This window comes from Pogona vitticeps, chromosome 4 (genome assembly GCF_051106095.1).
Source record: "Pogona vitticeps strain Pit_001003342236 chromosome 4, PviZW2.1, whole genome shotgun sequence".
NCBI classification, from domain to species: domain Eukaryota; kingdom Metazoa; phylum Chordata; class Lepidosauria; order Squamata; family Agamidae; genus Pogona; species Pogona vitticeps.
This window is the reverse complement of record NC_135786.1, coordinates 47,200,001-47,223,597: the sequence shown is the minus strand read 5'-3', so window position 1 is coordinate 47,223,597 and position 23,597 is coordinate 47,200,001. Positions and strand designations below refer to the sequence as shown.

The 23,597-nt window shown below is 40.9% G+C and overlaps 1 long non-coding RNA gene across 1 annotated transcript; it reads left to right on the top strand.

The window, feature by feature from the left end:
* Positions 1 to 3,348: 3,348 nt before the first annotated feature.
* LOC140706574 (uncharacterized) lies at positions 3,349 to 22,782 on the top strand. Its single transcript, XR_012086290.2, has 2 exons — positions 3,349 to 22,169; positions 22,478 to 22,782. It is a non-coding gene; the product is annotated as an uncharacterized LOC140706574 (long non-coding RNA).
* Positions 22,783 to 23,597: the final 815 nt, after the last annotated feature.

The following is a 23,597-nucleotide window of genomic DNA, read 5'->3' as shown; positions in this document are numbered from 1 at the left end:
ATCTCAGCAGGTTTTAGGTATTTGTAATGAGAAAGGGATAAGGCAGAGGAAGGTGACTATTTCTTAGGTGCTATAGCTCAGTGGTTTAGGTATGCAGAGCCAGAAGTTGGGAGTTCAATTCCACACTGCCTCCTGCAAGTAGCACTAGCCTATGTGGTCTTTGACAAGCTGCAAAGTCCCAGGGTGGCCCCAGAAGAAGAGAATGATAAACCACTTTTGAGTATACTCTATCTGGAAAACCTTGAAAAGAGCTGCCATAAGTCAGAATTGATTTGACAACACATGTTTATTATTCTCCTAATTGCTTTGATGTATGTAATAATGTTTGCATTCACCTTCTAGACTTTTTTTGTCTTTGCAGTCTCTGATTACTGCCCTCCCCCCATGTACTTGCCTAGCTGGGTTTCCTCGTTTGCTGTACGCCATGGTGTTGCACATTGAACACAAAAGACAAAGTCTTCGTTTGGCTGCCTATGCTACACAGATCACACAGGGAGATCAGCAGGAAGCATTATCTCAGAATAATGGGTACAGGAATTTGGCAGAGACTTTAAGAAAGGTTTAATAGCATTCTCATGCATGCTTTAGAAAAAAGCACCCAACTTCTTTGTGATGGACCATTAGCATGCTCACTCCAAATAACATTTTCAACTGGAATGTATACTAAGGGTAATCATGGAAAGGTATTGTAAAGTCCAAGATGTTATCTCCATGCTTAATTAGGAGTGTTAGCAAAGCTGCTAGAGAAATTAAGACTATATATATAAGCTTTTAAAGACCATAATAGTTACATTTTTATGTAAAACAGGACCATAGTTTTACAATATAGACTGTAAAACTATAGCGTAGCTACAAGTCAATTCTGACTTATGGTGACCCTTTTCAGGGTATTCTAGGTAACGAGTACTCAAAAGTGGTTTACCATTCCCTTCTTCTAGGGGTGCCCTGGGACTGTTCAGCTTTCCCATGGCTGTACAGGCTGGCTCTTCTGCGATGCACAGTGGGGAATTGAACTCCCAATCTCTGATTTTGTAACTAAATACCTAACTGACTGAGCTATCCATAATCCTAATGAAATTATGACCAACAATAAAACAACAGCAATAAAAAAAACTTTGACACATCAGAAACAGAAAAATGGTCAAGAAGAGTTTTAAAGTGTGAATAGTGTAAAATAAATAGCAGAAAACCCAAACAAATTTGATGCCTCTGTATTCACAGGAGAAGAGATAAGACAAACATTTGAGCCTAAACTGATATTTTTATGAAGGAAGTCTAAAGAACTGAGGAAAACAATGGGGATAGATCCTAAAATTCTAGGCTTAATGGACAGATCTGAAATAACTGAAATATGAAATTGGTATATAACAAAAGTATGTAATACAGAGTCTCATTTTAAGGACAAGTGGAAAGTGATTGATGGAAAGCCATTTTTAAAATAATGATCAGACTGAGGAGAACCCAGGAAATTACAGACTAGAGCCAGAATTATTTTGCCTGGGTCACAAAGTCAACCCCCATTCTACATGGAGCAGGATTTCTTTGACACTAGGGCAAAGAGGTGTCCGTTTTCTCCTTGCACAAGTATAATCCTCAGCTATTCCAATAAGTCAGTTTTTAGCTTGTGTAAAAACTGTGGTGCAACAGAATACAGTACTGGCCAAGTAGTTTATCCTTTGTCCCTGGTAACATGATGGAAAGCATTATTAAAGATGAAGTTACGAAACATGTAGAAGAAGCATACAGAAGAAGAATCAACATGGTTCTTGAAAGGTAAATCCTGATATCTTTTAAAGATCATGAGAAACACAAACAAATATGTGGATAAGAAGGATCAGGTGGACACTGTCTCCTTATGTTTTTAACAGGTTTTTGAGAGTCAAAAGTCTCTCACCGAAGAGCAAATTTAGCACTCGTAGAACCAGAGGAATGTTCTTTATAGACTTAAAATCAGTTAAAGATTTTAAAAAAGAAGGGCTGTTATTAAGAAAGGGATTGAAACATAACATCAACATAATGAAGCCTTTCTACAAAACTATAGTGTAGCTACAAATTACACACTTGTATTACAGTTCTTTTTGTGGTATACCATACCACTAAAAAGGTATTATGGAGCTGAGGAAGTGTAGAAAAGGGTGACCAAAACAAAGAGCTGGAATAGCTTCTCAGAAAATGATACAAAGCTGTTGGCTTTTAATTTTGGAAAAGGTGAGTAAGGAGAATTATGACAGAAGTGGACAAAATTGTGCATGGCATGGAAAAAGTGGGCATGACATTTTTCTCTCTCCATAATACTCAAACCTGGAGGCCTCAATTCAAAGATGCTAAATGTTGGGAGATTCAGGACAGGTAAGAAGTGTTTGTCAGCACTGTATGACTGTAAAAATGAATTAGCTATTTTAATGCAGGAAATAGTTCAATATTTTCTATACCTTGGTTCATTTATCAATCCAAATGGAGACCACATTTGAAATCAGAAGACTGAGACTTGGAAGGGCGGTAATGAAGAAATTAGAAAAGATTGTTGAGTGTATGAATGTGTCATTAGAACAAATACCAAATACATTCATTGTATTGCTGATTACTAAGTTGGGTGGTGAAGAACGCTGACAGGAAAAAAATAGATTCATTTCGAATATGGCACTAGAGGGGAGCTTTGCAGATATCCTGGACTGCCAGAAAGATAAACAAGTGAGTCCTAATTAGAGATGGGATATTCTTAGTCATCTCCCAGGGGAGATGAATATGAATATTGTCACCACAGACTGCCAGGCTGATTGGACCCTCTCCCCAGAACCGAGCCATCCACTTGCAGTGCAGCACTTGCAGCCCATTGTTGTTTGTGCCATGCCAATCGCAGAAGAAGCCCAGCCGGGACTTCCCCACCTCCCTGCACTGCTGAACACTCAGCAGCTGAGCGGGGAGGCTCGTCATTCCATGTCCTTACTGGATTGGTCAGCAATACAGGGAGGGAGGGAGGTCCCAGTCTGGTCACTTCTACGATTGGCATAGTGCAAATGATGATGGCCATGCATGCTGAGAGTGGTAAGTGGACAGTCAGGTTCTGGGGTGAGGCTCCCATTGGTTCAGCCACCTGTGATGGCGATATTTGTATTTGTCTCCTGGAGGAGGCGAAAGCAAATATTCCCATCTCTAGTCCTAAGCAAATCAAGCCTGAACTGTCTCTAGAGGCAAAAATGACAAAACTGAGGCTGTCCTACTTTTGGCACATCAGAAGACAAGATTCTCTGGAAAAGACAGTGATGCCGGGAAAGATTGAAGGCAGCATGAAAACAGGAAGACCCAATACAAAATGGATTTAATCCCTAAAAGAAGCCAGATCCTTGAATGTACAAATGCTGAGCAGAGCTGTTAGGGGAAAGGATATTTTGGAGATCTCTCATTCATGGGGTTGCCATAAGTGGAAGGTGATTTGACAGCACATAACATTGACAACAACAACAATGGAGAATATTTATTTATATAGTTATTTATTTCCCACCTAGAGATGGGCACAAACTGCCAATTCATGTTAGTTTGCTTATTGGCTGAACTGGTGTTCAATGCTTTAAAGCTCTGTCTCCTCTGGTGGGTGCCCACTCAGAGGCAGTGGCCTGGCTTCCCTGCCCCACCTCTTCCAGGCATTGCCTCTGAGTTGATGCCTACTGGAGGAGGTGGGGCTTTGAAGTGCCAAATACCTGTTTGGCTGATAAATGAACTGGCACAAACTGCCAAACCTGCCTATCTTCCCGCCTAACTTTAATTCTGCCCATTAGTGGTAAACCACTACCCTGGCTTAAAGAGGAACATATAAGACAATAATACATAAGATAAAAATAATAACAGAATAACAAGTCAAGCATCATAAACATAAACTAATATCATTAGTCTATATTGCCTCCAGTATTAGAAGTGTTTTGCCTCTTAATAGCAGTTGCTGTGGAATATGAGTGAGAGGGGACCCTGTTGGACTTCCCATAGGCATCTGATTGGCCTCTGTGCTGCACTACATAGGCCTATATGATCCAGCAAGGCCTTTATGTTCTTGAGAAAAAGCTACTCCCTGCCCTTCCTCCTATTTACATAAGATCACACAAATCTAACACTGTATACTTTTTGTGGAACATCAGCATGGCAGGCTTAGGAAATAAGATGTTCCTGTCTGTATCTATGGGGACACTTAAGCAACTCTCAGTTTCAAATTACCCAAGAAGCATAGCCCACTGCAGTTACTGTATTGATGCTGCTGGCATACAAACAAAGCCAGCCTCTGCAAGTACAGGTTAATTTTGTTTCTAATGAGTGAGAACTAGGTATAAGTAGTGTGTATGGGTTTTCTATATATTCTAAACAAGTCTAGAATTAAAAATGGGGTAAGGAGAAAGGTAGCATTGCAATTGATTGCACATTCCATAGTTTTGGATGAACATTGGAGATACATTTCCTTCCAAAGATGTAGTAATGTTCTGGCTACATTTGCTGTGGGCTAAACCGCAGAGGCCTGTGCTGCAGGGTCAGAAGACCAAGCAGTCGTAAGATCGAATCCACACGACGGAGTGAGCGCCCGTTGCTTGTCCCAGCTCCCGCCAACCTAGCGGTTCGAAAGCATGCAAATGCGAGTAGATAAATAGGTACCATCTCGGTGGGAAGGTAAACAGCGTTCCGTGTCTAAATCACACTGGCCATGTGACCACGGAAAGATTGTCTTCGGACAAACGCTGGCTCTATGGCTTGAAGAGCGGGATGAGCGCCGCCCCCTAGAGTCGGACACGACTGGACAAAAATTGTCAAGGGGAACCTTTACCTTTACCTTTTACTATTTTGAGTATGATCATTTGCTTTCAGCAGATCTGATCCCCTCAAACTTCACACAACATAATCTCAGGACATCGAACAAGGTACAATGCAATCAATGTACTGGGTGTGTTGCGGCATCTGTTTTTCTTCATGATCATCTTTCTTCAGAATCTTAATTGCCTGTTAAGCAGTAATGCAGAGAATTATGAATGTGAATACCTGCAGGCAAAGGTACCATTTATGGAAGAAATAACTACCTTCTGCTCCAGCGCTGTTGCTGCTCTGACCATTCAAATGGATTTTTTTACATACTCCTACACCAGTTTCTACATAACTTCAACTGTTCCAATCTATCCATTGTTTCTTCAAGAAACTGCAGTTTAGGCAATGTCTCAGTTCAGAACATCCCTGTTTCCTAAATAAGACATCCAAACAATTGTTTCTAAGAATTCCTTCAAGCTCTTTGCTTCCTTAATAAGCAGCCCCTCTGTCTTGCGTATATAGACTCTGCTTTTGTTGTAAAATAGCACTCCTTTTCATTACTTAAATAACTACCCCATCAAGAGGTGTTTTTTTATGTTGATTGCCCTTTGTATCTAAATTCTGTGGCACTGTGTGTTTTGTATGTAGACATGCCCAGTGGTAAGTTCTGAAGTGCACAGGTTCCTCAAGCTACATCTTGCAGGAGAATTTAAAAAAAAAAACAGACAGAAAATCCATGCCAGCAATCAGATTTGATTGTTTTGATTTCCACCAGGAGCAGGTAATTTGTAAAGCTAATGGGCCATAATTGCCAATTCAGAAGCAGGAACTTTCAAAATACAATGGATTACAACAGGGATAGTTGTTGTGGGTTTTTTGGGCTCTTTGGCCATGTTCTGAAGGTTGTTCTTCCTAACGTTTCACCAGTCTCTGTGGCCCGCATCTTCAGAGGACAGCACTCTGTGCTCTGGTGTAGTTGGCTTTGGGAGTGCAGTATTTATGGCTTTGAGATAGGCCTTTGTCTTTTTCTGTAAGATGGGTGATTAGTGTGTATTGTTGTGGGTGTATTGTTGTGCTAAGGGGAAGAGATTATCTGTTCCTGTGGTTGATGGGTGTCATTAGCTGGTCTTTTGTGTGTAGTGATCCCTTGTCCTTGTGGATGGGTAGAGTTCGTTGACCTTTTGCATGCTGTATTTTTGAGAGCTGGGAGCCAAGTTTTGTTGAGCTTCACACTTTCCTCTTTTCTGTTGAAGTTTTGCTGGTGCTTGTGGATTTCAATGGCTTCCCTGTGCAGTCTGACGTAATGATTGCTGGTGTTGTCCAGTATTTCAGTATTTTGGAATAGAATTTCATGTCCAGTTTGTTTCAGGGCATGTTCAGCTACTGCAGATTTTTCTGGTTGTTTTAGTCTGCAGTGTCTCTCATGTTCTTTGATTCTGGTGTGGATGCTATGCCTTTGCGAATATACAACAGGATAGTTCACGACAATATTAAGGTGCTTGGAAGGTCCCCTCTCCTGCCAGCTGTTTTAAGGTCTGCAGGTAATCTAGCTCAGAGAAGCCTAGGTGGGCATCAGACAGTGGCATCAGGCCTATTAATTTAAAATCCTGGCACTCTGAGCCTGTGAGCCTTGTCCCTTTGACAACCTTATGTGGGTCCATTTTTAGTCTTTGACATCTCTAGTTGAAGGGTTCCTTCCTTGAGAAAGATTCTTACCTAAGTTGCTAGTTATCTCTTCACCATCAACTGTTCTGAACTATGAGTACCTTCCCAAAGAACTATTTCTTTAGGTCAAAGAAACCTTAAGTACTTTAAATCTCTTCAGTCAAAAAATTTTGAGGGGGAAGGTCAAGTGCTAAGTGTTTATTTGGCACATGGTTTGCTATGAGGACGCAGAGACACCTAAAGAAAAGTCTCTCAGGCCGTTCATGTTATAATTATGTACTCAATCTCTGGTGTAGTTATAGCTATGCTAGCAATAGCAACCAGGTCAGCTGGGAAAGTTATCACAGTGTGTGTTTCTCAAGGCATTTGCCAGTTAAGGGTCAGATCACAGATTAGGGCAAGAGCCTATTTCCTTCTCTTACGTCATTATCCCTCCAAGCAAGAGAAATCTTTCAGTGCTATGTGCTGAGAGACCTGGGACACACAAGTGGTGCAGATTAATTGCAAAATTAAAGCAAGGTAATTTTCCAAACTGCCGTAGAGATAAGCTCAGGTTAGAATACACAGACTGTCTTTTCCTCTTAAGAGTGCCTTACATCTAGGTAGGGAATAAGCATTTCAAACACTGAGTCCACTGTCAGCAAAGATGCTGCTCATCCAATCTTCAGTGCGACTAGAACTCTAGGCTTGTGAGAGACTTGATGGTTTTTGCTAACATGAGCCTTCTTGCCAAGCCTTGTTATGGAAGATGGCTTTTCATGCACAGGCATAAATGGATTGTGTCTGAATCTGGATTGCTGAAGGAGACAAGCAAAGAGACAAGAGACAGATCTTGCTCTTTTTAAATTATTTTTACTTTCTTTGTATTTATACTGGGTTTTGAAAATGACAATCTTCAGCAGAATTGCATCAGCCATCAAATTATTTTAGAAACATCCATCAAGAAAGGAAATTCTGAAAGCTGGGGCAAATTATAATTTTCCTGCTGTAGAGTCTGTGGAGCCATGATAATCAAACATCTGCCACACAGATGCTAAGACTGCCATAGCCAAGAGTGCCTCTTTCTCATTTTTTCCAGAGCTAGAAAGGGATTGCGCATTTGAACTATTTCACTGGTGTCCACTCCACTTAACTTTTCCACTTTTCTCCTCCAAATCATGCACCTGCCCAGAGCCACTTGCCTCTCCCAGAGATATTTGCCTGTTTAAGCAAGCATTGGACTCTTGTGAAAGGGAAGGCGCTGGGTGGGGACACAGGTGAATAGAGCAGTATTGGGAAGTGTTAAACACTCTTCTCCTTTGCTGATTCTCCACACCAAACACACAATAAACTAATGATATACAACTATGTGTAATAGTCATCCATAAGGAGGGGTGAGCAATCTTTACCTCTAGGACAGGATGTGAGCTTCAGCCGAAGTTCAAAAGCCCTTCCCAAGTGATCTATATAAACCTTTGTTTGTTCATTTATCTGTTTGACTTCTATACTGCGCATCTGGCTGCCAAGGACACTGTGGGCGGTTTACACATTCAACAAATATTTCATCATACCAGAATTTAAAACAATAAACATAATAATACGTTTATTGGAAACACATTCACACCAACAAATGTAACTGAAAATAATTAAAAGAATATGGGAGCAAGGTAGCAGGACTGACAGTATAAGTGTTAAAACAACTGCTGAATTAAGATGATATAAGATCCAGAAAGGCCTGTCTAAAATAACATGGTTTTAGCGATTGTTTAAAAGTTTAAAAGGGATGTGGTGGCGCTGTGGGCTAAACCGCATAAGCATCTGTGCTGCAGGTTCAGAAGACCAGCAGTCGTAGGATCGAATCCACGGAACGAAGTGAGCTCCCTTTGCTTTGCCCAGCTCCTCACCAACCTAGCAGTTCAAAAGCATGCAAAATGCGAGTAGATAAATAGGTACCACCTCAGTAGGAAGGTAAAACGGTGTTCCCTAGTCATGCTGGCCACTTGACAATGGAAACTGACTTTGGGCAAACGCTGGCTCTGCGGCTTGAAAACGGGATGAGCTCTGCCCCCTAGAGTCGGACACGACTGGACTAAAAAATGTCAAGGGGAACCTTTACCTTTACCTTAAAAGTTCCCAGTGAAGGAGCCAGACAGATTTTGGGCAGGAGGTTGTTCCAGAGTTGGGGAGTGACTACCAAGAGTTGAGAGTGGCTTTTTGTCTTCTTTTTCTGGGCTTCTCTCAGGGTCAATACTCTCATTCGCTTGGCCTGATAAGATCATATAGGATGGGCAGATCTCGTCGGGAAGAGGTGTTCTGACTGGTATCAAGGTTCCAAACTGTTCATTCCTTCCTTTGCAGCCTGCTGATGTGGCTAGATTGCTCAGTGGTTTCAGTATCTGGGTTGGGAGTTTGATTCCCCACTGTGCCTTCCGGGGAGAAGAGCCAGCCTGTGTGACCTTGGCAAGCTGCACAGTCCCAGGGTGCTCCCAGAAGAAGGGAATAGTGAACCACTTTTGAATACTCTGTACCTAGAAAACCCTGAAGAGGGTTGCCATAAGTCAGAAATGACTTGATGGCACATTAATATTATTATTACTATTGCAGCATACTAGATGGGAAGCAGATTTTGGAAAGAACTCTTTTGGACTCCGACTCTTGGAATTGTCCAGCCAGCAAAGTCAGTTCCATGCTGTTAAGAGATTCTGGGAATTAGTGTCCAAAAAAGTAAATTTTCTGAGGTCAGGTGGAGAGGAGAGAGAAAAGGATGGTAGAAAGAGAGTGAGATAGGGGATAACATCATCTGTCTTTCAGTCAGATGAGGAGGAGTAACAGGGATTCTCCCTGTGCAGCTGTTGAGTGGCCAAATGCCAGAAGAGACAGGGAAGGGAAGTCCAAGCTCCTTCCCAGACTGGGCAGCCAGCAGTGGAGGATGACACAGGTGTGGCACAAAGGCTTGTGAGTGGGGTACCTGGCCAGAGTGGGGGTGAGGGGAGGGAACACATGACATCAGTGGCACCTCACCAACAAATGTTGTCACCCTGGGCCAAATTAATTCGTGCCCATCTCTAGTCATTATTTGTCCTGAAGAACAGGTCACGGTGTTGGAAAAAGCTTTGTTCGTGAAGCAGTGGCAATGTTTCTTTGAGTGATGGCTGACATAAAACCACAGCCCAGGCAAAGCAAGTGGCAAATGGAAGAAGGAAACCCCCAAACCTGTTGGGGTGAGGAAAGAAAAGATGGAGAAAGAAAGAACATACCATGGTAAAATGGATCAAAGCCTAATCACTCAGATGCCAAACAAGAAAGCAAGCATCCAATGTCCTCACACATACACCCAGTCTTAAAGCAAAGCGTGCTGCTTATATACCGCCCCATAGCGCTTCAAGCACTCTCTGGGCGGTTTACAAGTTAATTGTGCAGGCTACACATTGCCCCCCCCCAGCAAGCTGGGTACTCATTTTACCGACCTTGGAAGGATAGAAGGCTGAGTCAACCTTGAGCCGCTACCTGGGATTGAACCCAGGGTCGTGAGCACAGTTTTGGCTGCAGTACAGCAGTTTAACCACTGCGCCACCAGGCTCTTAAAGTAAAGACAAACATTTATGCTCATTTCCTTTAGACACTAGGTAGGTTATTAGTGTCTAAAGGAAATGAGCAGAAATGTGTCAAGGAAAGCAGTATGGTATCATCCCCGTGCTCTCGGAGACCGGAGAGTATAGAAGAAATTTTATTTTCATTGGGAGTGAAGCTGTCTGTCAGTGAAGCTCAACTCCCCTGCTTTTGCATCATTGAATGCCATCTCAGAGTTTGCTGTATGTGATATTCAATTGCAGCACATGTTTTAAAAAAATTAAACACTTCACATGCTGACTTTTTCTGGTGCAAACCAGGCCAGTCCCAATCTACACTGTAACCAGGTCAAAGTTGTTCACTTCAACTCTAAGCATGCTTGGCTCAACACAGATAAAGGCGATTTGACCCAGAATTCAGCTGTATCCATTGCATAATGCTGATCTGAATTAAAATTGGACACATGCAGATTTTTATTGGATGAACTTCAATTCAAGTGCTGTCTACTTCTAGTGAAGTGTATAGAAAATTTATCTGAAAAGCATACAGTGCCTAACGCTTTGTGAAATCCAAAATTTGTTGGCTTTGAGATTATATGACTGACTTTTTAAAGGCAAAATCTGTTCTAATGAACACATTAACTGAATAAAAGCATTGTGCAGTGAATTAGCTGAGATAATCCAATGCAGAGACATTACATAATTTTGAGTAAATGTCTGTGGCTCTCAGTTCAATTTCAAAGAAAAAGGAAAACTTCTCCTGCTTGAAGCAGAGGGCAAATGCCTATCTAACTATGCTTAAAAAAGCAACCTTATTTATATTTTATTTAGAATATGTTTACCCTGTCTTTCTCCTTGAGAAAGAGCCAAGGCAGCTTACATCGTGTGTGTACACACACACACACACACACACACACACACACACACACACACACACACACACACACACACACACACACACACACACACACACACACACACACACAAAATTTAAAGCTAAGAATAGCAAGTATCCAAATACTAAAAAGGGTCTAGCAAATACCACACTTAAAAATGGTATCCAAAAGCAACACCAAAGCACATTCAAAGCAGGAGAAGAAAGGACTTGTGGAAGAACAGCAAAGATGGGGCCAGACTGGCCTCCTGTGGGAGGGAGCTGCAAAGTCTGGGAGCAGCAACAGAGGCCCTCTCCTATGTCCCCACCAAATGTACCTGTGAAGGTGGTAGGATGGAGAGCAAGGCCTTTACTGATGATCCTAACACCCAAGTAGGCTCATATAAGGAGGCACAGTCTTTGAGATAGCTTGGACCCAAGTCATTTAGGACTTTATGGGTTAGAACCAGAACGTTGACTCATGCTTGGAAATGGATTGGAAGCCAGTGGAGATGCTGTAAGTTTATGATACATGACCTAGGTGGTAACCACAATGGCTTGACTAGAGGTTTATGCAATAACTATCTTTCACAGAGAAGAAAGACAGGCTCACTCAACTGTATCTCTGCTTCTTACCATTGGCCATGTTGAGTAGAGCTTCTGGGAACTGAAGTACAAAACATCTGGGAAGCCAAATGTTTATTCTTGCCCATGGCACCCTCATTATAAAACAACACATACCACTACATGATATGGCCAATGCATGGTGGGATATCATGATTTTAAAATAAGAAAAAAAAACAAGACTTTCCCAGGGAGGGCACCAGATGGCAGGTGTATTCTCTAGGGTGGCAAATACTGAAAGTATTCATGTGGGAAAGCAGCTTACCAATAACAATAAATAATAGGAAGGAAGGAATTTATTTAGACCATGAATACAGTATGCATGGGAAGGGAAGAGAGAGAGAAATAGACATGTGTTTTCCTCTGCTGCTGCTTTGATAAAAACCAGACCGCTCTTAGTTCCTTTAAAGTTTCAAAAGTTGGAAGGTTGGACAACAAGTCTTTTTCATGCCTTATAACTGGTCTAGTCCTTGAGTGTTTGGTTTGGAGTGCGACAGATGCAGGTTCAAATCTCCGCCGAGCTATGAAATTTAGTTTGGACAAGCTAGAGGTAAGAGAACACTGAATCAACAGGCCAGTGCTTTCAATCTCTACTGTTTCACTCAGTATGGCAGATGAAGGGCCTTGGAGGGATCCATGCATGTTTTGGAGCCTATGTAGATAACCTGGGCGCCTTCTTATGGAGAAATCTAATTTTAGACCCAGCAGAATGTCTCAAATGTGCAGTTTCCCTGGTACAATGATACAGGGTGGGACAGAACTTGCCAAGGCTTATTAAGTACACTGACCCTTGTCCTTGCTTTCTGATCTATAGGAAAACAAAATATACTATCAGACATAGCCTTCAGCATCTAGTTAAGAAGATTAACCTCCCCTGTTGAAGATTTTGGCCAAGGAAGAGACCAAAGAATTAGAAATGAATAGCTAACTGGCTTGGCAGATGATGTCACATGGAAAGGTTTGGTTTCTTGAACTGTATTCTGCACTTCAGTGAAAAATGCAAGAAATGACTTGTATGGTTGTTGTGGGTTTTTCTGAAGGTTGTTCTTCCCGACGTTTCGCCAGTCTCTGTGGCTAGCATCTTCAGAGGACTCTGTGGCCAGCATCTTCTGAGTCCTCTGAAGATGCCGGCCACAGAGACTGGCGAAACATTAGGAAGAACAACCTTCAGAACACAGCCAAAGAGCATAAAAAACCCACAACAACCATCAGATCCCAGCCGTGAAAGCCTTCGAGAATACATTTAAATGACTTGTATCTCCTATGTTGAATTGAACATGTTTGCTTTAAATCTTACAAACATGGTCTGGAGGGCTTTAAACTCTACTGGCAGCTGAAAGGAGTGACTTCTGGTTTCACGTATCTCTGTAAGAGACAACAAACTCTTAACAAATATGAGGTGGCTGAAATGTAGCAATGGAAAAGTATGACTTATTGAAACATAATAAACTGAACAGAAAGGGAGTTGTTTAATAGGTAAAAGATGTGTAGCTCTGGGTTCCATCATTTGGAGTATCAAAAGCTACTGAAGAACATATGGACAAAAAAATCAAAATGGGTGAATGAGTCTGACGGTTCTTAGTGATGTATAGTTATAACGGGAGACCTTAGTTACTCTGATGGTCTAGCTCTATCAAGAATGTAAGGGCCAAAAAATTATTCACTTTCTCTGCTGACAATGTCATTTTCTAGAAGGCGGGAGAAGTGAGAAGACAATCAGCTGCCCTGGACCACGTCAATATAGTAACAGTAGTCAAAGCCTTTGTCTGTCACCTTTGAGAATTCTTGGAGAATCTGAGGTGAAGGTGACACATTATCCTGATAAAAGGAAAAGGGAAGGGTTACATGATGTGCATTCTGGACTAAGAAAGATCATTTTAAGAAGCTTAAGGAAATATTAGGTAAAATCTCGTGGTGGAAGCACTCAAAGATAAAGGAGGAAACCAAATCAATAAGAGAAATAATACAGTGGTGTATTATATTAATGATGATAATCCATTCCAGGAAAATCGCTGTTAAGCGAAAACATCGTAAAGCGAAATTAAAAACCCCATTGAAATGCACTGAAAAGCTTTCAATGCGTTCCAGTGGGGCAAAAGCTCACCGTCCAGCGAAGATCCTCCATAAGGCAGCCATTTTCTGTGCCTGTATAGCAAGGAATCCATCCCTAAGCACAGCGGGGAGCCATTTTAAGCACCCAGCAGCCAATTTAAAAAACCAACGATCAGCTGTTTTTGATCATCGTAAAGTGAAAATCGGTTCCCGAAGCAGGGAACTGATCATTGCTAAGTGAAATTCCCCCATTTAGACCATTACTTTGTGATCACAATTGCGATCACAAACACATTGTCGTAAAGCAGATTGATCGTAATGCGGGGCAATCGTTAAGTGGGGCACGACTGTATAGGTTAAGTGGTAGTATGGAAACAGGAAACACTTAGCTACTTTAAACAGATTCATGTCTCTAGGGCCAGATGAACTGCATCCAAACCTTCTCAAAGCCTTTGGCTATCACCTTTGTGAATTCTTGGAGAACAAGTGAGGTCCATGAAGACTGGAGGCAGACAAATGTTGTGCCTGCCTTCAGAAAGGGGACCAAGATGGATATGGGCAAGAATCTGCCAGTCAGTTTGACATCTAAGAAGCTAAGGAGCCAGCATATCTTTGAGTTTGGATTATATTGTATATGGTAATGCCATGATCAAGTAGGCCTAGCAAATTTGTCAACCATAGTTCTTTACATTTTTTATATATATTGAAAATATCCTGTCCCAAAGGAAATGTGAGTACTTTTGACCCATTTCTGAATGGGATGGAACCACTCAGGAACTCATCCATTCAGACACATTTTCTTTTTATTCTGGTGACTTCTGGAATTCATCCAAAGGAACGTGGCCACAGATATTTTGAAACGGCCTAAACAGGAGTTTTTGAAAGTAGATAATTGACAGCATAACTCTATTGCAAGTTGACTGGGATCACTGAAGCTTACTTCCCTATCTACAGTATGTAAGTACATATAGGGTTCTAGCCTGAAGCATGTTATGTACCTTGATCTCTTCATAGCACTAATGTTAGTGCTATGAAGAGATCGTGAGATATTTTTTAAAAAAACACAAAAGTTAGTTTAAAAATATATATATATCAAAATCCAACTTTTTGTTTTGCCTCTCAAAATGACCTGATTTCCTAACAATCCTCACATTAATTGCATCACTGTGCCCGTGGGTTTGAACCACTTTGTCCACCTTTGTGAATGAATACTGTGATAAATGTATGTGGTTGTTTTAACTGAGAAGGTAAGGATGGTTCTTGATAAGGCTTTGGTTCTACCATCACCCTGCCTCATTCATTGAATTTTAGATGGGGTCCAGATAACATAGCATTCCTTTTAAAATCCATTTTAATGTTTGTCCACTGCTGCAATTTTGTTTTTCCTCAACGGGTGTGCATGCATACACACATACGGGGGTGGGGAGATGGAATAGTTCTTTCTTTCTTTCTTTCTTTCTTTCTTTCTTTCTTTCTTTCTTTCTTTCTTTCTTTCTTTCTTTCTTTCTTTCTTTCTTTTTCTTTCTTTCTTTCTTTCTTTCTTTCTTTCTTTCTTTCTTTCTTAGTAGTGCTAGGAGCACGATAGCTTTTACTGGTAATGATAGAATGTCTCTGTGCAAAAGTACTTTGAGGCTCTTGCAAATACCTAGAAGTGGAAAAGCTTTTCTGTGTTGCTTGCAGTTGATTATTGTAGCTTTTGTTACACTTAAAAACAACATGAAGTGGGAAACTTGTCACACATCCAAACCACATCTGGCCTCAACTGTTCCATCAGAGCCTTAAATATAATAATGCAACACATACACAAACCTGTCTCAACCCTCTCCAAATATAAACCAACTAGTGTTTGAGAAACAAACTGGAACAATTATGATGGGGAGGGAAAAAGAGAAGCAATGTGCCTCCCCTACCTAGTGGTTACTATTATCTTGGTTGCTATGTAAACAGTTTTATTTCTGGCTCCTACCACATTCCAGGTTGTAGGTCAGGGCCATGTAATCCTACATGATTGGTTTATGCTCCTGCTGTGGTCTTCCTCCACTTGCAGGTTCACATGAAAATTTCTTCAGCATTACCCAGCCAGAGCAGCTGCTCTGTCCACTGCAACAGCAGTTGCCATTTGAAGTTTGTTGCTGGTCTAAACATTTTTCATCAGCAACAGAAAATGGATGGTATTCCTACCCTACCCCACTACTTTCCCTTCCCCCTACATTTCACCACCGTTAAAATAGCTGCCACCTGCTAAGGAATGCTGCTCAGACAAGCCGATGACAGGGCAAGAGATATTGTCCAGCAGGACAGAGATTGCTGGAAACTTGGCAAAATCTTTTCTAATTTTATGTGGTGGTCAGGGGTGTGGAGTCGAGTAGGGAAGAGGTAGTTCTATTTTTTGTTATTCAGAGCAAAAATATTAATTTCTCCAGCAGAAGTATTTATCTTCAGCTATATGAACAATTCTAACTGAAAATCAAAAGGCATCCATGTATCTCATAATAGTAATAGAGAGGTATTTTTTAAAGAGAGAAGTGTATTAGGTGGGGCACTGTGTCTCCTTTATTATCCTTATTACATCAGTACTATTATCCCTCCATTAGTCTTAAGTCCCACATAACCATACAATGTCATTCAGGACATCTGGATATGACCTCTCTCTCTCTGGCCAGCAAATGTTGTTGCAGTGTTGTGAAGGAGACTACTGAAGCCTTCTTCTTGCTAGCTGCTCCACTACACATTGTCAGAATCGCTTCTCCCTAAAGAGATAGCATCTTGAGTGAGGAGTCACTGTAGGTGCAAGCAACCACCACTTTTTATATGTACCTGAAACAGGTCCTTTAGCCTCAGAAGTGTGTAGCCCTTGCCCTATGGACAAGCTCGACCTGAAATAGAGCCCCTTGCCTACTTACAAGGCAATAAACCATTGTATTCACGAAGGCTTTCACAGCCGGGATCTAATGGTTGTTGTGGGTTTTTCGGGCTCTTTGGCCGTGTTCTGAATGTTGTTCTTCCTAATGTTTCACCAGTCTCTGTGGCTGGCATCTTCAGAGGACAGCACAGAGAGCACAGAATGCTGTCCTCTGAAGATGCCGGCCACAGAGACTGGCAAAACGTTAGGAAGAACAACATTCAGAACACGGCCAAAGAGCCCGAAGAACCCACAACAACCAATAAACCATTGATTGTGTGCTTCCTTAGACAGCACAACAGATTGGCTAGGCAGGACCTCTCTGTATAGTAGCAATTAGTGACCTTTCCACTCCATACTGGATTTAGGTGCAGTCCTGCTGTTCAAGAGATAAGTCCTTTGTTGAAGAATAATTGTTTTATTAAGAAAATAAAGTAGTTCCATTAAAATACAGCTGTAGCTTAAAAAGCATGAAGCATGATTATATCCAAACAGTTACTATGATTCAAATAAGCTTACTATTTCTAGTTTAAAATAATAACAACTAAATCTATGTAAAGTAATCATATTGGCAAACAATCTACATCTTAGTATTCTAGAGAAAATGGGCAAATCCCTCCCCCCTCTCTTTCAAAAAGATAAACCTCTCTCTCTCTCTCCAACATTCACCTGTCACATACATGAAAGAACCATTTTTCTAAATGTCTCTGGACCTCCCTCTTTCCTATGCTTTCCAGTTATCAACCAATTAGGATTATGAGGGCGTAACACAGTTCACTGTCCATATTTCACATGAGATCTGCAGGTGGCTTATCTTGTGCCAATTACGAGGAATGTGGTGTTTTGTCTTCCTCTTGGTCTTCTCAAACCTTGCTCTTTAACTTGGTACTAAGCAGAGCAAACTTGGAACAACAATCCCATGAGACATTCAGTGGCTTAAATCCAAACTACACAGAAAACTTAACAGACTCCATCTTTGTATGACTACAAGTCCCATACGCCTTCTAATTCCTTACACACATAACAGTCTGTAAGTGTCTGGTGTGTACCGGAGGCAGAAATGAATCCTTACATTTGGTTCTTTGAGTCCTTGTGCATTATCTATGACAGTTCTAAAATGTACAGTACTGCACCACAAATGAGATGATACATACCTAAGCATGTTGCTAATGCAACACCTTAAATCCACTACACTGTGCTTGGTCTGTAGCAACAGTAGGATGGTACTGCAGATATGCTGCCACATACAGTATATTCCTGCCCTACTGATTTCTTTGCAGAACTAAGATGGCTATGAGGAAATGTGGGCAGGAATGAATTATTATACCAGAGGAGTATATAACAGTAAACAACACCTCACATTTATATAGTGTTTGGAAGTATTCAGAGTGTTTTATATGTATTATCCGGTTGCAATCCATCCATTTTACATTTTACTGTGAAATAAGACAATATGATTATTTTGACATTGTAGATGTATGTGGATGAGAAAAAGCAGCTGGCTGTGCAAAGCCATCTAGAAAATTCATAGAAGCTGTGAGATTTCTGATTCTTAGCTTAGTTGCATAGTAAATATGCCTTCACAATCCAAAGGACTGAAGCTCAGAGCAAAATTACCTTGGTACAAACTGAATTACTCACTGGGTTATGACTGTCTTTTGTGTGGTTGGACATCAGATGATGATCCTGCTGCATGGTGTGAAGTACTTGTGAAATAACTAATATATAAAAGGTGTGAGATAATGAAGATTGCTCTAAACCTTAAGCTACCTGGTTTAATTGACTGAGATCAAAATAAGGTTTCTCTTGTATGGACAACACGCACACTGGACTGTCCTTCCCAAAACTGCTAACAGCAAGAAAGCAAGACAGAACAGGGCAAAAGCTCTGACACTCCGAGGCAGTAGTTGAAATAAAGACCAGTTTTGGATTAAGAAATAATGAACAAGCCTCCTTTTTCTTAAAAGTACATTTTTGCATGTGGAGAAGAGGTGCTATTTGGATGAGCATGATAAATCCAGAATAGACCCTTTCCCTTTACAGTCTGCCAAAGTTTGTGCCTTGGCATCTTTCTGATCCTCCACCTCCCAGACACCACCCGTGCCCTCAAAATGTGACCATTTATGCTGATGTCAAATGGATGGAATACCTCTCATGTTATTGTTAGCTCCTCTTGTAGGTGCTCACTCTGTAATTTTTTTTCCCCTGTGAGGACAGTGAATATGCAAAATTTTATTTCTTAGGTGGTGAAATGTGTGGCTGGAATATTGGTGTACAAGCAAACTCAAGATTCCTGTTAAATTTGCACCTGGCAGCTTTTTAGATAAGCTGCTGAGATAAGAAGTCTGAAGCCAAGGATAGCCTGTGTCAGCTGAAGAGGAAGAAGAGCAAATAGTTTCACAACATTCACTACCTGAAGTCCAACAGCGAGTCACAACTAGGGTAGGCCCACTGAATCAGTGGAATTTACATAGGTGCTGATTCCCCCCCCCCCATCATTCAATGGCTGCAACTTACTAATGGATTTTAGCCAGTGAAACCTTTTTAGTCTAGTGTCTGGGGCCGGGCTGACAGCACTGCTTTTAGTGAAGTGCAAACACAGAAGTGAAAGCAGTGGTGGTTGGATGCCAGTTTTGCTACAAGTGGGTCGTGGAGCAGAACAATCAATACCTGATAAATGGTGCTGAATAAATCAGCAGAGTTTGGATTTCATTCTCTGAAAGCTGCTGAGCAGAAAAAAGGAAGGACACAAGAATTCAGAGGAGTTCCCTGTAACACCTATGGGTGTCTGCATTTGGAGGAAAGGGTGTGTGTGTTTTCTCTCCCATGTATTCTAACTGTATCTATTATTTCAACATACAAATGCACATCATTTTAGGATAATATATGCAGGTAATGCTGTGCTGTAATGATGCATATAATATGCATGACTTATACTAATATGCTGCTATCCGCTAACCTTTAATGATTTCTTCTAGCACAAATTGCCATGTTTTCTGTCAGTGGTTAAAGACTGGCTCATATTTAGGGGTAAATCTGGATATTTTGTTGGATAAGCAGCTCTACAGAATGGAAATCCTTTGTTAAAGTAAGGCCAGTTTTACCCAATCACACAACAGCAATCATGTAAATATTTGTCCTTTTCTGGCAGGCTTCACTTTGCACACCTGATGTCACACTGCTTATGAGATTGGTTTCACAAGTGGTTGCGTGATCAACCATGCAACAGCAAACCTGCCAGAGTGGGGGAGGTGTTTATGTGAATGCCCTTTTGCTTCAGATACAATAGTGGTCTAAAAATTTTAAAATCTGATCAGTGGTTAGATGTGCTAGTTATTTTAAGCATTGGGAGGGCCACCTTAAGTAGCAGACTGCTGCCCAGAAAATGGAGGAAAACCCCTGGAGCCCACTTGTGCCCTGGCATACATACCAATAAATACAATATATGCTACCACGTAGGCCACACAATCTGGCCTGCATATGTCTCTCTGGATTAAGGACAGTGACCGGAGCTGCTTATGGCTAATAGAGGTAATCTCAGCCAATCATGCTGGGCAAATAAATACTCTTTTCCTGCTGGCAGAGGGTAAAGATTTACGATTACTTTGTAGATGCTAGAACACACGTCCCTGTTCTTCATGTAACTGGAAAAGCTGAGCATGAGCTGCTACGTTTATACCAAAATGATGCTTTGGGCATATGCTTTGAATCATGAAGTCATGATGAGATTCCTCACTTAGTTTTAAGACTCTTGGGAAACAAAAAGCAATCATGCTACAAATCTAACCTTTCCTCAGTTATCTGTCAAACCCTCAATCACAGATGACAAATTGCTCATTATGTCCATAGCTGTTGGCCCCTTTCCAGGGAAACCCATCAAAAACACTAAGAGTGTTCAACTTTGATACAAATCATTAACAGGAGATGATAGATCGGAAAGCTTTAAGTGGATTCTTCAATGGTGTTCTATAGGAAGTGTAATGGATCCAGGCAAGTATCTCACAGTTCCTAAAGGAATAATTCTGGGAAAGCCTAGGCCAATGTGAAAAGACTCAGCACAAAATTATGCTATTCTTTTTATATGTTCCTTGCCAAAATATTCTAAGTGCTAGTGGGATTAAGACAAATCTATAAAGTCATCAAGAGCTCATCATGACCTCTAGTTCCTTTTCTCTGGAAGAATTTCTGCACTTTAAAGAGTTGTATGGTGGGTAAATACATGTCAGCTTTTCTGAAGTGGGTTATATGCCATCGTCAGTACCAGCTTTTTCTTTATTTGTATCAGAGCATTTCATAATTTAAAATTTTTGACCTCTATGAAATATAGGTAAACATTAAACACAAATTAAAATGTTAGAATTATCATTTGTGATTTTAAAAGTGCTGGGACATCTTGCTCATCAGCAGGTTTATAGTGCAACACTTCTGGAAGTGAAGAATTGGCTGTCTGTACACCACTGCCCAGGGGATCCCAAGTGTATTTGCAAAACTTTCCACTCTTTGAGGAAGCTCTTTCTATGTCTTCTAGAACTGACTTATAGTGACCCTAATGGGGCTTTCTAGGTAAGCAAGATATTTAAGGAGTGGTGTTTTTTTTTTTTTACCATTTCCATACCTCCCCCCCATGAGGTTTTGTGGCTGATTGGGGATTCTAAGCCATGTCTTCTAAATCCTAATCTGTCACTCTCTCTATCTGCTACACCACACTGGTTATCCCAACAACAAGAAGAGCTTTACCAAGAGAGGGTAGAAATGCTATTCTAGAAACGGTTCACACACACACACATCCTGAAAGCTTATTGTTTTAGAATCACCTAAAATTAATAAAAGAAAAAAATTCATAAAAGAAAAATGTTGGAAGAATGGTAAGAGTAAGAAAGAATTCATCTGTTCTCCTCTGGGAGTCATTTGATTCCTGACCCCGCCCCCCCATTTTCTGGGATAAAGCACTTCAGTTGATATTCCAACATCTCAATCTACACAGAGAGGAAATACTGTAGCAGGAAGTCCATGGAAGCCTTTCAGCACTTGGAAAGCTACTTTTTCCAACTACACCTGCCAGAATCCTGCACCCAGCAATGACAGTAGCCATGCTGACTTTCCAGTTTCCAGGTACATTAGCTCAAAATGGTGACATGTCCAAACTCTGATCCTTTCTCAGAATAAATCATGGCATCTTTTGTTCCTGAACATTTCAAACATCTCTGAAAGGGCACTTTGGTTGATATTTCCAGCCTTGGTATTTGCAATTTTGCATTTTAGCAGCACTGTGGATTCTTTCCTAAGTTGCTGAACTACTTTGAGTCACTTGCAAAACTGCAGTGTGTAACCTTCCATGCTTCTTTTTCTATACCAGTTTATTTGCCTTGTTATACCTCTGAGGAAAAGATGGTTAAAGACATTAGTTCCCAAGCGGGCAAGGCGGAGGGGTTGTGAAAATAATCCAAGGGGATGTGACACTATTTCATAAAGAACTTGTTTCAAATTGTGTTAAACACACAATTACAATAGATGCCAGGATTAGATTTCTTCACTGGGTTGCTTAGGCTAGCCTTATTTGATGCAGTTTAGGAATCATAACTTTCTCAGAAGAAAAAGTTATGTCCCACCACATCTCCCATCCTTTGTTTTTATTTTTAGCTTGGAGACAAATGAGATGAAAACTGCACCGCCTAGGATCCAAGCCTAGTGTTCCTCACCCTTGTTGGCACTGAAGGTTTTAAGGGTGAGACATCTAAGGGTTGACAAAGGTTTGCCAGCTATGGAATGACTGACTTTATGGTGATGGGTTGAGATCTCCTCTGGATCTCCTCCTGTCCATTCTGTTTTCTTTAGTGGCTCATTCCTTTTCTTATTTTTAAACTAAACTCTTCCAGTGTGGGGTGGGGGCTTTCTCCTACTGTAATCCCTATAAAATATTGGTTCAGCCCAAAGGGGTAGGGACTAAGAAAAACAGCAAGGCTGTGAGTATTGGAGGGATGAATCCACATAGTGAATTCATGTATAAGCAACTGAATTGATATTTTATTTTAGGTTTTTGAAAACTCTGCATGTGGAGCTGATTCTTCTGTGTCATGGATACCTAGCCCAGTTGAGGAAGATATCTTGGATTTTTGCCTGAACTGGAATTCAAAAGGACACTTGAACTTTGCAATTCTACAAGCAACTTCTGTATTGGTGCTGTTGCAGAAGACTTGGGTGCACAAACTGTAGCATTTTGCTGTTATTATAATTGCTCATATCTGTAATATAACTGTGAATAAGAAGAGACTCAATTTGTGAAATTGTGTTTGCAAGGTTCTTCAATAGATATCTAAGTAAACAAATAGCCCCATAGACCTCAACAGTGTTACACTACCTTGTTTATTTCTGGGTCAAGAAAAACTATCTGTGTTTATTTTCAATTTTAAATTACACATTTATTTTTTGTTATTGATAAAAGGAGACTGGGTGATGGTAAAATCTCGTGGGGCATGAGGTTGCCTCAAAAATGAGATTTCGTGATGGGCAAAAAGTTTGCCTTGAGAAGTTGGCACCATTTCATTGTCCCTTTGATTGCTCTCTCCTTTCCATTTTTTTTTTCATTTTGGTGAGATGGGAGGGACAACCCTAGCTTTCTTTTTGGGAATCTTTGCAAAAGTTGCCATCACTTGCCTGTAAAATCCACCCAACACCCTTCCTCTGAAATAATATTTTCTTTTTTTGCTCATCTTCCGTTTCTCTATAAAGGGAAAAGCACAGAAAACCATACCTCTTTCTCCATGGAGAAAGTCCCTTAGCATGCCCTTCAAATTCTGCAAGAGTTATCTCTGGCCATTAATTGTAAATAATGTGAGTATCTCTTCTTGCCTTCCTAACTAGAAGAGTGAGTGGGGCTTTGATGTTGGAAGTACCCCATTCCTTGAGATTCATGGTCCAAACTTGAGAGAGGGGTACAGCTGTAGTGACTTTATGGGACAGAATCCAACGATGTCACAGGAAAGGACAGGACAGGATGGGATTGGGAGAAGGGTAGCTGATTGTGGAAAGAAGCAAAAAAGAGGAGTACCTAGGTAAATAAAATGTGGCTACTATGGCAACCAGGAGCTAGGAAATACCCCCCCCCTTTTTAATGGCAAAATGTGTCCAACAGTTGCAGCAGTTACTTGTATTT